Source organism: Acinonyx jubatus, chromosome B2, assembly GCF_027475565.1.
Source record: "Acinonyx jubatus isolate Ajub_Pintada_27869175 chromosome B2, VMU_Ajub_asm_v1.0, whole genome shotgun sequence".
Taxonomy (NCBI): Eukaryota; Metazoa; Chordata; class Mammalia; order Carnivora; family Felidae; genus Acinonyx; species Acinonyx jubatus.
The window spans coordinates 117,214,450-117,228,552 of NC_069385.1; the positions used below are offsets into that span (position 1 = coordinate 117,214,450).

Genomic DNA, 14,103 nt, shown 5'->3' on the forward strand with positions numbered 1-14,103 from the left:
AGTCTAGTTACTGTCTCTCACCATCAAAGTTATTACAATATCGTTGACTATATTCCCTATGCTGTACGTTATATCCCCATGACTTATTTACTTTATAACTGGAAGTTTGTACCTTTAAACCTCTCTGCCTATTTTACCTATCCCCTCCCCCTCCCCACTCTGGTAACCAACAATTTGCTTCCTGTATCTAAGAGTCTGTTTCTATTTTTGTTTGTTGATTTGTTTTTTGTTTTTGTTTTTGTTTTTTTTTTTAGATTCCACATATAAATGAAATCATACAGTATTTGTCTTTCTCTGTATGACCTATTTCACTTAGCGTAACACCCTCTAGGTCCACCCATGTTGTCACAAATGGCAAAATTTCACTTTTTATGGCTGAGTGTTATTCCTTTTTTTTTCTTTTTAACTGATAATCAATTTATTCAAAAAGTTGATTTAAGCATCTGCAATGGTAACTTCAACTTCAACTCCTGGCACAATACTGATGGAAATAATCTGTTTAACAATCTCCAAAAGTCTGTGCAAATCAATGGGTCGCTTGTGGATCCTCACCTGAAAACAGTCCCAAGTCTTAGAACCTTCACCACAAGGAGTTTTTCTTGTAGTGACGCTCAGAGTCTTGGTAGGCATCCAAACTAGTCCTTTCACTTTGAGATCCTTTTCCTTTGTGCCTCAGATCAAGTCAGCACATACCTTCTCTAAAGATTTTATGTTGCAACTGGTTAGAATAATTCTAATTCAGTGAAACATCACCTCTAGTTCCACAGGTGTGTTCCCAGTGTCTTTGTTTTTTTTTTTTTTTAAATGTTTATTTATTTTTGACAGAGAGAGAAAGAGAAGAGCATGAGCGGGGGAGGGGCAGAGAGAGAGGGAGACACAGACTCTGAAACAGGCTCCAGGCTCTGAGCTGTCAGCACAGAGCCTGACCCAGGGCTCGAACTTACAGACTGCGAGATCATGACCTGAGCTGAAGTCGTATGCTCAACCGATTGAGCCACCCAGGCTCCCCTTCCCAGTGTCTTTAAAAGCCACAGCTGTGGCATCACTGCCTGACCCACTTGTTCCTCAGCAAGAATGAACAGTGGTGTGTCAGGAGCAGGAGAGGGGCCTCCAAAGCTCCGCTGTAGCTGCGACTGCATCTTCCTCAAAGAGTGGCTGAGTGTAATTCCATTGTGTGTGTGTGTGTGTGTGTGTGTGTGTATCTATCTATCTATATATCTATATTGTGTATCTCTCTATATATTCATATATATCTATAGATATATAGAGAGATACACATATGTATATATCACATGTATATATATGTATATATCATATGTCTATGTATATCTCACATCTTCTTTATTCATTCATGTATTGATAGACGCTTAAGTGGCTTCCACATCTTGGTGATTGTAAATAATGCTTCAGTGAACATAGGAGTGCACGTATCTCGTCAAATTGGTGTTTTCATTTTTAATTTTTTAAATATTTATTTATTTTTGAGAGGGAGAGAGAACGCGAATAGCAGAGGTGCAACGAGAGAGGGACACACAGAATGTGAAGTAGGCTCCAGGTTCTAAGCTGTCAGCGCAGAGCCCGATGCGTGGCTCCAACTCACAGACCGTGAGATCATGACCTGAGCCTAGGTCAGATGCTTGACCGACCGAGCCACCCAGGCTCCCAGTGTTTTCATTTTTTTTAAAGATTTTATTTTTAAGCAATCTCTACACCCAGCATGGGGCTTAAACTCATAACCCCGAGATTAAGAGGACTGAGCCAGCCGGGTGCCCCTCATTTTAATTTTTTGAGGTACCTCCATACTGTTTTCCATAGTGGCAGCACCAATTTACCTTCCCACTGACAGTGCACGAGGGTTCCCTTTTCTTCACATCCTCACCAGAACTTATAACTTTTTGTCTTTTTGATAACAGCCAATCTGACAGGTGTGAGGTGATATCTCAATTTGGTTTTGATTTGCATTTCCCTGAGGATTAGTTATGTTGAGCATTTTTTCATGTGCCTGTTGGCCATCTGAATGTCTTCTTTAGAAAAATGTCTATTCAAGTCCTCTGCTCAATTTTTAATTAGGTTGTTTATTTTTTTTAATACTAAGCTGTGTAAGCGCTTACTATATTTTGAATATTAAGCCCTTATTGGATGTATGATTTGCAAATGTCCTCTCCCTTTCAGTAGGTTGCCTTTCCATTCTGTGGATGATTTCCTTCACTTTGAAAAAGCTTTTTTAGTTTGATATAATCCCATTTGTTTATTTTATTTTATTTTTTTATATTTATTTATTTATTTATTTTTATTTTTTTTTCTTTTTAACATTTTATTTATTTTTGAGACAGAGACAGAGCATGAACGGGGGAGGGGCAGAGAGAGAGGGAGACACAGAATCGGAAGCAGGCTCCAGGCTCTGAGCCATCAGCCCAGAGCCCGACGCGGGGCTCGAACTCATGGACCGTGAGATCGTGACCTGAGCTGAAGTCGGACGCTTAACCGACTGAGCCACCCAGGCGCCCCACCATTTGTTTATTTTAATGTTAGTTGTCCTTGCCTGGGAATACTGGTCCAAAAAAATATTGTTAAGACCAATGCCAAATTGCTTACTGCCTATGTTCTCTTCTAGGATTTTTACAGTTTCAGGTCTTACATTCAACTTTAATCCATTTTGAGTTTATTTCTGTGTATGGTGTAAGACAGTGGTTGAGTTTCTTTTGTATGTGGCTGTCCAGCTTTTCCAACATCATTTGTAGAAGAGACTGTCTTTTCCCCATTGTACATTCTTGCCTCCTTTGTCATAGATTAATTGACCATGTATGTGTAGGTTTGTTTCTGGGCTTTCTATTCTATTCCATTGATCTATGTGTCTGTTTTCATGGCAGTGCCATAATGTTTTGATTAGTATAGCTTTGTAGTATAGTTTGATACCTCCAGCCTTGTTTTTCTTTCTAAATATTTGAGAAATAGCTTTGGCTATTAGGGGTCTTTTGTGATTCCATTCAAATTTTAGGATCTTTTGTTCTAGTTATATGAAAAATGCCATTGGCGGTTTTTTTTTAAGATTTATTTTTAAGTAATCACTGCACCTAATGTGGGGCTGAAACTCACAACCCTGAGATCAAGAGTCTCATGCTCCACTGACTGAACCAGACAGGTGCCCTGCCATTGGTACTTTGATGGAGATTTTATTAAATCTATAGATTGCCTTTGGTATATGGACATGTAAAAAATGTTTATTTATTGATTGTGTGCAAGAGGGAGAGAGCTAGGGAGGAGCAGAGAAAGAGAGAGGGAGAGAGAGAATCTCAAGTAGGCCCACTGATAGCACAGAGCCCAACATGGGGATTGATCTCCCAACCATGAGATCTTGACCTGAACCAAAATTAAGAGTTGGATCCTTAACTGACTGAGCCACCCCAGTGCCCCTGGTCTATGGACATTTTTAACAATACTACTTTTTCCAGTCCATGAGCATGGTATATCTTTCCATTTATTTGTGTCCTCTTCAATTTCTTTCATCAATGTCTCACAATGTTCAGAGCACAGGTCTTTCATCTTCTTGGTTAATTTTATTCTTAGGTACTTTATTCTTTTTGATATAATTGTAATGAGATTGTTTTCTTAATTTCTCTTTCTGATAATTCATTATTAGTGTATAGAAATGCAACCGATTTCTGTATGTTAATTTTGTATTCCGCAACTTCAGTGAGTTCATTTACTAGTTCTAATAGTTTTTTAGTGGATTTCTTAGTCTATACACACACACACACACACACACACACACACACACACAGAGGACCATGTCACCTGCAAATAGTGATAATTTTACTCTCCTTTTCCAATTTGAATGCCTTTTATTTATTTTTCTTGTTTAATTGCTGTGGCTAGAACTTGCAATACTGTATTGAATAAAAGTGGTGACAGTGGGTATCCTTGTCTTGTTCCTGATCTTAGAGGAAAAGCTTTTAGCTTTTTACTATTGAGTATGATATTAGATGTGGGTTTGTCATATATGGTCTTTGTTATGTTCCTTCTATCCCCACTTTTTTTAAAGTTTATTTATTTACTTATTTTTGAGAGAGAGAGAGAGACAGAGACAGAGAGAAAATGCAAGTGTGGGAGTGACAGAGAGTGAGAGGGACAGAGAGAGAATCCCAAGCAGGCCCCACACTTTCAGCACAGAACCTGATGCAGGTTCAAATCACAAACTGCAAGATCATGACCTGAGCCAAAGTTGGATGTTTAACCAACTGAGCCACCTAGGTGCCCCTATCCCCACTTTGCTGAGTGTTCTTATCACTAATGGATGTTGAATTTTATCAAATGCTTTTTTGCATCTATTAAAATAATCATATGATTTTTATCCTTCATTTTGTTAATGTGGTGTATCACATCAATTGATTTAAGGATGTTGAATCATCCTTGCATTCCTGAAATAAATCTCACTTGATGGTGGTATATCATCTATTTAATGTATTCTTAAATTTGGTTTGCTGATATCTTATTGAGGATTTTTGAACATGTGTTCATTAGGCATATTGGCCTATAATGTTTTTGTTTTGTTTTGTTTTGTTTTGTTTTGTTTTGTTTTGTGATGTCTTTGTTTGGTTTTGGTATTAGAGTAATGCTGGCCTCATAAAGTGAGTTCTGAAGCTTTCCTTCCCTTTTATTTTTTGGAATAACTTGAGAGAGATAGGTGCTGACTCTTCTTTAAATGTTTGGTAGAATACACCTGTGAAGCTGTCTGGACCTGGACTTTTTTTTTTTTTTTTTTTTTTTTCAGGGGAGAGTTTTCAAATTACTGACTCAATTTCATTACCTGTTACTGTTCTATTCAGATTTTCTTTTTCTCTTCTCTTCTCTTCTCTTCTCTTCTCTTCTCTTCTCTTCTCTTCTCTTCTCTTCTCTTCTTTTGTTTTTGAGAGAGAGTGCAAGTGGGGGAGAGGGGCAGAGGGAGAAAGAATCCTAAGCAGGCTCTATGCTCAGTGTGGAGTCCAACATGGGTTTTGATCCCATGACCCTGGGATCGTGACCTAAGTTGAAATTAAGAGTCAGACACTTAACCAGTTGAACCACCCAGGAGCTCTTCTATTCAGATTTTCTATATCTTTGAGATTCAGTCTTGAAAGGCTGTGTATTTCTAGGGCTTTATTCATTTCTTCTAGGTTTTTCAATTTGTTGGCTTATAATTGTTCATAGTAGTCTCTTATGATCCTCTGTGTTACTGTGGTATCAGTTGTAACTTCTCTTTTAATTCTGATTTTATTTATTTGGGTCTTTTCTCTTTTTTTCTCATTTAAAATTATTTTTTAATGTTTATTTATTTTTGAGAGAGAGAGAGAGACAGAGCACGAGCAGGGGAGGGGCAGAGAGCGAGGGAGACACAAGAATCCGAGGCAGATTCCAGGCTCTGAACTGTCAGCACAGAGCCTGATGAGGGGCTCAAACCCACAAACTGTGAGATCATGACCTGAGGCAAAGTCAAATGCTTAACTGGCTGAGCCACCCAAGCACCCTTATTTTTTTTAATAGATTTTCTTTTTTAAAGGATTTTTTAAAAATGTTTATTTACTTTTTTTGAGAGAAAGTGAGACAGAGCAGGAGTGGAGTGGTGGGGGGCGGGGCAGAGAGAGAGGGAGATACAGAATCCAAAGCAGGCTCCGGGCTCTGAGCTGTCAGCACAGAGCCCGATGTGGGCTCAAACCCATGAACTGCGAGATTATGACCTGAGCTGAAGTTGGCCACCTAACCAACTGAGCCACCCAGGTGCCCCTTAATAGATTTTATTCTTAGGTAATTTCTACACCCAACATGGGGCCTGAACTCACAACTCTGAGATCGAGTTGCATGCTCCACCAACTGAGCCAGCCAGGTGCCCCTCCTCTCTTTTTTTTCTTAATGAGTCTCGTTAGAAGTTTATTGATTTTTGTATATGCTTTCAAAAAACTGTCTTTTAGTTTCATTATCTTTTCTGTTGGGTGTGTGTTGTTTTTGTTTTGTTTTTTGTCTCCATTTATTTCTGCTTTGGTCTTTATTATTTCCTTTCTTCTGCTAACTTTGGGCTTTGTTTGTTCTTTTTCTAGTTCCTTTAGGTGTAAAGTTAGATTTTTTGAGAATTTTATTTTTTGAGGTAGTCCTGTATTGCTATGAACTCCCCTCTTGAAACTGCTTTTGTTGCATCCCATCGATTTTGGAAAGATGTGTTTCCATTTTCATTTGTCTCCAGATATTTTTTAAACTTCTTTGACTTCTTTTTTTGACCCATTGGTTGTTTAGTAGCATGTTGTTTATTCTTAAAATTTTTTTAATGCTTATTTATTTAAAAAAAATTTTTTTTCATCGTTTTTATTTATTTTTGGGACAGAGAGAGACAGAGCATGAACGGGGGAGGGGCAGAGAGAGAGGGAGACACAGAATCGGAAACAGGCTACAGGCTCCGAGCCTGACGCGGGGCTCGAACTCACAGACCGCGAGATCGTGACCTGGCTGAAGTCGGACGCTTTACCGACTGCGCCACCCAGGTGCCCCATTGCTTATTTATTTTTGAGAGAGACAGAGCACGAGTGAGGAAGGGGCAGAGACAGAGAGGGAGACATAGAATCCGAAACAGGCTCCAAGCTCTGAGCTGTCAGCACAGAGCCAGACATGGGGCTTGAACTCGGGAATGGTGAGATCATGACCTGAGCCTAAGTCGGACGCTCAACCCACTGAGCCACCCAGGCGCCCCGGCATGTTGTTTATTCTTAATGTATTTGTGTTTTTTCCAGTTTTCTCCTTGTAATTGATTTCTAGTTTTGTACTCGTGTGCTTGGAAAAGATGCTTGATATAATTTCAGTCTTCTTGAATTTTATTGAGACTTGTTTGTGGCCTAATACATCCTGGAGAATGTTCCATGTACACTTGAGAAGAATGTATATTCTGCTGCTTCTGGTTGGAAGTTCTGTATAAATCTATCAAGTTCATCTGGTCTAATATGTCATTGAAGGCCAATATTTTCTTATTGATTTTCTGTCTGGATGATCTATCCATTGATGTAAGTGGAGTGTTAAAGTCCCCTACTATTATGGTATTACTGTCAATTTCTCCTTTATGTCCATAAAGATTTGCTTTATATATTTAAGTGCTCCTATGGAACAAACTCTTGCTGCACATAATGTGATTGCAAGAACCCAATCTCAAAGGATACATGCTGTATGGTTCAATTTATGTGACATTCTAGGACAATGGTGATGAGAACAGATCAGTGGTTCCCAGGGCTTAGGGGTGGGGGAAAGCATGCCTACAAGGGGGATGATGGAATTATTTGGGGATGATGGAACTGTTCTGAATCCTTATTGTGGTGATTACATATATCTATACATGTAAATATTGTGGAAATGCACACCAAAAGAAGTCAGTATTACTGCATGATAATTTTAAAAACCATCTATATCCAGCTGGATAACTATGCAATAAAACAACTATAGCACAATGTTGTTCATTTAAAAAAGTTTTTTTTTAACGTTTATTTATCTTTGAGAGACAGAGTGTGAGCAGGGGAGGGGCAGAGAGGGAGGGAGACACAGAATCCGAAGCAGGCTCCAGGCTCTGAGCTGTCAGCACAGAGCCTGATGCAGGGCTCAAACTCACAAGCTGTGAGATCATGACCTGAGCGGAAGCCAGACGCTCAACTGACTCAGCCACCCTGGGGCCCCTAGTACAATGTTAATGGGAGAATCTAGGGGGTGAGAATAAGTGATCACTGAGCAATTCTTTTAGCTTTGCTATCTGCTTGAAAATTCTCGTAACAAATATTGGAAAAAACTATATCCAGAATGATTCTAAGTTAGAAGATTGAAGGCATCACACCTATTAACAGTGAGACTCTCTCTGAAGGGTGAAATTGTGGGTAATTAAAATTTTCTTTTTATATATTTCTGTATTTTCTATAATGAGCACCTATTATTTTATTTAGAGAGAGTAGAGGCTATATTTGATTTTTTTTAAATAGCTCTCCCTGACTCAGCATTTCGAAATCGTTTATTTATTTATTTTTAAGACAGACAAGAAGAACGCAGGAGGAGCAGAGAGAGAAGGAGAAAGAAAATCTCAAGCAGACTCCACACTGTCAGTGCAGATCCCCATGTGGGGTTTGATCGCATGAACCGTGAGATCACGACCTGAGCCAAGATCAAAAGTCAGACACTCAACCGACTGAGTCACCCAGGTGCCCCATAGGCTATATTTGATTTTAAGTCTTTTTTTTTTTTCATGTATATGTGGAATCCATGCTTCTTGTAAGGTTCAAATGGTCCAGAAATAGGTAACCCCATAGGAAAAGTCCCTTGTATCAGTCCTAACACTGTTAACATTCTGTGGGTAACTTAAAGAATAAATCTTAAATTCAGGTACATTTCTTTCATGTTATGTCACCATTTAGAAATGAAGCAGCTCAAACATATTCCATTTTTGTTTCCCATTACTATCACCTAACAATAAAAGTTTTATATTTACAAGGAAGAACACAGGCTCTTTTCTAGGTTCAAGGCAGAGAGCCTGAGGTGCAAAGAAGGTGTGATAATTTTTCCTGATTCCAAGAACTGAGCCAGGAAAGAGTTTGCCTCCTTAAAACACGGGGCCACCGTTCTTTGTTATTTTAAAAGCTGTAAGTATAAAGATTTCCTTTCAATTTTTCTTTTGTAACTTAGGTCAAAACTAGAATGCTCTTTTGTTGTATGTTTATGTGTTGCATTGCCCCAATTATAAAATATTACCTGCTGAGAAAACTGAGGCCAGAGTGGAGAGGGACTGTGGTTGGGGAGTCTACTTCTGACACAGCCACCAACTCTCTGTGACCCTTCTCTGGGCCTCCCCTTCCTAGACTATATTATTTTTATAATGGAGAACAAAAGCGAAGAGTAACAATAAAACCCTGTACTGGGCAGCAGCGTGGAGGGTGCTGCAAAGACTGCTGGTTGTCCTACATGCCATTCTTCCTGAGTACAACATTTTTTGTATTTTTAGCTGAGCACATAATTGACCCACAAAATAGACTGTTTCCTTGCCTCCCTTGCTAGATGTGGTCAGTGGAAAATAAGCAAAATGTTTTTAAAGGGAAGGGGTGTTTTATTTTTCTCCAGTTACTCCTTTCTAATGGCTGGAATGTGGACATGATGGCTGGAGCACAAGCACCTACTTTAGACCATGAGGAAACTTTGGGAATGAAAACTACACACTGCAGATCAACCAGATAGAGCCTGGGTTCCTTGTTCGGTGGTATGTCATGCTAACCCTGGACTGCATGCCTGCCTCTGGACTTCTTTTTTTTTTTTTCTTTTTTAACATTTATTTATTTTTTGAGAGACAGAGAGTGAGGAGGGGAAGGGCAGAGAGAGAGGGAGTCACAGATTCTGAAGCAGGCTCCAGGCTCTGAGCTGTCAGCGCAGCGCCCAAAACGGGGCTCGAGCTCACGAACCATAAGTTCATGAGATCATGACCTGAGCCGACGTCGGGTGCTTAACCGACTGAGCCACCCAGGTGCTCCTGGACTTCTGGAATGTGAGAGGGAAATACACTTCTGTCAAGTGTAATCCGCTGATATTTGGGGATTTCTTTTGAAAAATTTAAAGTCCAGTTAGCAGACCGTGTAATATTAGTTTCAGGAGTACAAGATAGTGATTCAACACTTCCATACATCACCCAGTGCTCATCCGGACAGGTGCGCTCCTTAACCCCTATCACCCATCCCGCCCCCCACCTCCCCTCTGGCAACCATCAGTTTGTTCCCTATAGTTAAGAGTCTGTTTCTTGGTTTGTCTCTCTCTTTCTCTCTCTCTTTTTTCCCCTGTTGCTCGTTTGTTTTGTTTCTTAAATTCCACACATGAGTGAAATCATACGGTATTTGTCTTTCTCTGACAGACTTATTTTACTTAGCGCAATACTCTCTACTCCATCCGTGTTGTTGCAAATGGCAAGATTTCATTCTTTTTCATGACCGGGTAATGTTCCATTGTATATATAACCACTACATCTTTTCTTTTTAATTCTTAACATTTTATTATTTTTTATTTTAGAGAGAGAGAGAACGCACGAGCAGCGGGTGGTGGCGGGGGAAAGGCAGAGGGAGAGAGAGAATTTCAAGCAGGCTCCATGCTCAATGCAGAGCCTGATGTGAGGCTCGATCCCGTGACCCTGGGATCATGACCTGAGCCAAAATCAAGAGTAGGATGCTTGGGGCACCTGGGTGGCTCAGTCCCTTGAGCATCTGACTTTGGCTCGGGTCATCATCATGCAGTTCATGAGTTCGAGCCCCGCATCAAACTCCCTGCTGTCAGTGCAGAGCCCACTTCGGATCCTCTGTCCCCCTCTCTCTCTGCCCCTCCCCTGCTTGCTCTCTCTCTCTCAAAGATAAATAAACATTAAAAAAAAAAAAGGAGTCAGATGCTCAACCAAGTGAGTCACCCCGGTGCCCTGACACCACATATTCTTTATCCGTTCATTAATCGACAGACACTGGAACTGTTTCATTAATTTGGCTATTGTAGGGGGGCGCCTGGGTAGCTCAGTCAGTTGAGTGTCCAACTCCTGATTTCGGCTCAGGTCATGATCCCAGGGTTGTGGGACTTGAGCCCTGTGTCGGGCTCCGGGCTGAGCGTGGAGCCTGCCTGAGATTCTCTTTCTCCCTCTATTTCTCTCCCCTACTTGCTCTCTCTCTCAAATGAAATTTAAAAAAAAAAAAAAGGGCTATTGTATAGACTGCTGCTATAAACATAGGGGTGCACGTATCCCTTTGAATTAGTACTTTTGTATCCTGTGGGTAAACACCTAGTAGTGTGACTGTTGGATTGCAGGGTAGTTCTATTTTTCACTTTTTGAGGAACCTCCATACTGTTTTCCAGAGTGGCTACACCAGGTTGCATTCCCACCAACAACCAAGAAGGTTCCCCTTTCTCTGCATCCTTGCCAACACGTGTTTTTTCTTGTATTGTTGATTTTAGCCATTCTGACAGGTGTGAGGTAGCATCTCATTGTGGTTTCGATTTGCATTCCCCTGACCATGAGTGATGTTGAGCATCTTTTCATGTGTCTATTGGCCATCTGGATTTCTTCTTTGGAAAAATGTTTATTCATGTCTTCTGCCCTTTTTAGTTGGATTTTTCATTTTGGGGGTGTTGAGTTTTATAAGTTTTTTATATGGTATTTTGGGATTTTGTTATTCGCAGCCTTGTACAAGGCAGGAGAATCAGTGAGGGGGCTGTTTCAGTAATTGAAGGGAGAGTTGATGAGGGCCTGAGCCATGGTGGGAAGCGGGTTTAAGAGATACGTGAGACATGCTAAGTGCCCATGCCTGAGGGGCCTTAATGGGGATTGCTGATTTGTTTGATCCGGAGTTCAGCAGAAAGGTCTGAACCAGAGAAAGCATATGCTCAGAGTGGTAAAGTTCCCACAGTCACACAGCCAGGAGGGGCCGGACCCTGAATGATGTGTGTATCAGTTACCTACTGATAACCTCCAACATGTAGTGCGTAGGAGTCAGGGGTCTGGAAGCTGCTCACCTTGGTGGTTCTAGCTTGGGGTCTGTCATGAGATTGCAGTTAAGATGTTGGCCACGGCTGCGGTCATCTGAAGGTTGGAAGGGGGCTGGAGGAGCCATTTCCAGGATGACTCATTCATACAGCAGCTGCCCCACCTTCACCCCGAGCCCCACCCCCACCCCGGTGCTGAGGGCCTGCCCTGTGTTGAAAGTTTTCCCCGAGTAAAGACCGATGCCACGTTCAGAAGTGCAGGGGAGAGACAGTGTAGCATAGAGGTGGCCTCTGATATGTTCCAGCAAGGGTGGCTGGGATGGGTAAGGGGAATGCTGTCTATAAGGCGTGTGGCCCACAACGAGTGTTCATGAAACACTACCTCCTGCTGGGGATAGGACTTGAGGTTCAAGTCCCAGCTTTGCCACTTGGTGGTTGTGGTGTTTCAGTGTCTCAGCCAAATGGGATGCTAATATCCATCTCATGGGGTTGGCATGAGGATTAAGGAAGGAAACACATGGGGCACCTGGCTGACTCCATCAGCAGAGCATGTGACTCTTGATCTCAGGGTTGTGAGTTCGAGCCCCACATTGGGTGTAGAGATTATTTATTTATTTATTAAAAAAAATTTTTTTTTTAGGGGCGCCTGGGTGGCTCAGTCGATTAAGTGGCCGACTTTGGCCCAGGTCATGATCTCGCGGTCCGTGAGTTCGAGCCCCGCGTCGGGCTCTGTGCTGACAGCTCGGAGCCTGGAGCCTGTTTCCGATTCTGTGTCTCCCTCTCTCTGACCCTCCCCCGTTCATGCTTTGTCTCTCTCTGTCTCAAAAATAAATAAACGCTAAAAAAAAAAAAAATTTAATGTTTATTTATTTTTGAGAGAGAGAGAGACAGAACATGAGCAGGGGAGGGGCACAGAGAGGGAGACACAGAATCCGAAGCAGGCTCCAGGCTCTGAGCTGTCAGCACAGAGCCCGACACGGGGCTCGAACCCACGAACTGTGAGATCATGACCTGAGCGAAAGTCAGACACTTAACCGACTAGCCACCCAGGTGCCCCGAGATTACTTTAAAAGAACAAAAAAGGAAATACATGTAGAACATCTAAGCTGGTGCCTGGCACATCACAATTGCCCAAATAAAGCTTTACAGACATCCCTTGTTTTATTGTACTTTGCTTCAAAGATACTGCATTTTTTTACAAACTGAAGGCCAAGCAAGTCTGCATCAAGCAAGTCTGTGGACATCATTTTTCTAGCAATAAATGCTGCTCACTTCACGATTCTGTGTCATGTTTTGGTCACTCTCATAATATTTCAAAAGTTTTCATTGGTATTATAGTCATTATTACTATGTCTGTGATCAGTGATTTCAGCTTGCTGAAAGCTCAGAAGATGGTTAGCATTTTTTTTTTTTTCAACGTTTATTTATTTTGGGACAGAGAGAGACAGAGCATGAACGGGGGAGGGGCAGAGATAGAGGGAGACACAGAATCGGAAACAGGCTCTTGGCTCTGAGCCATCAGCCCAGAGCCTGACGCGGGGCTCGAACTCACGGACCGCAAGATCGTGACCTGGCTGAAGTCGGACGCTTAACCGACTGCGCCACCCAGGCGCCCCGATGGTTATCATTTTTTAGCAATCATTTTTTAAAAAGTAATCTCTAACTTCAACGTGAGGTTTGAACTCATGACCCCGGAATCAAGAGTCACTGTTTCACCCCTGCAATAAAGTATTTTTTAAATTAAGTATGTACCTGGGGCACCTGGATGCTTCAGTTGGTTAAGCTTCTGACTTCGGCTCGGGTCATGATCTCATGGTTTGTGAGTTCGAGCTCCACTCTGGGCTCTGTGCTGACAGCTCGTAGCCTGGAGCCCGCTGCAGAGTCTGTGTCTCCCTCTCTCTCTGCCCCTCCCCTGCTCACGCTCTGTCCCTCTAAAATGAATAAACGTTAAAAAAATAATAATAAAATAAAAAAAATTAAGTATGTACATTGTTGTTTCAGACATAATACTATTGCACACTTAATAGACTGCAATATAGTGTCAACATAACTTTTTTACCACTGGGAAACGAAAAGATTCATTTGACTGGCTTTATTGTGGTGGTCTGGAACCGACCCACAATATCTCTGAGGCATGCCTGTATGAGGTTAATTATCCTGCTCGAAATCCCCAGGGGCCTGCCCGTGCTGTAGCACCAAGGACATCCATAGGTTCTTCCGTGTAACCTTGCCAGCTGAATTTTACCCCCCTGCTTAGGGCCTGGCCCCTATCTTCCTGCACCCCTTTTCCCTCCACCTGACAGGCCATCCCCACGCCCAGCCCTGTCACTCTGTTCATTTCTTCCTGGAGCCTTTTTCTGGTGGGATCTCCCAGAAGGGGCTCGCCTTCCTCTGTCCCTCTCAACGCATGCGTCCTGCCTGTTTCTTGTGCCTGGCATCGTGCTGCGTGTGGCCTGGTGGGGGGAGTGGGAAGATCCACACTGGACCGGTTTGGGGGAAGGGGTGGGGTGTGGGGAGGGGGGTGGCTGACTCAGCTGAGTTGGAGGGCCTCCAGGGGGAGCAGGAGGGTAACCCACCTGAGATGGTGAGCAGCAGAGGTGGGGGTGAGGA

At 42.1% G+C, this 14,103-nt stretch overlaps 1 pseudogene; it reads right to left on the reverse strand.

The window, feature by feature from the left end:
- Nucleotides 1-331: 331 nt before the first annotated feature.
- LOC106976072 (40S ribosomal protein S20-like) lies at nucleotides 332-1,139 on the reverse strand (annotated as a pseudogene).
- Between the last annotated feature and the right edge of the window lie 12,964 nt (nucleotides 1,140-14,103).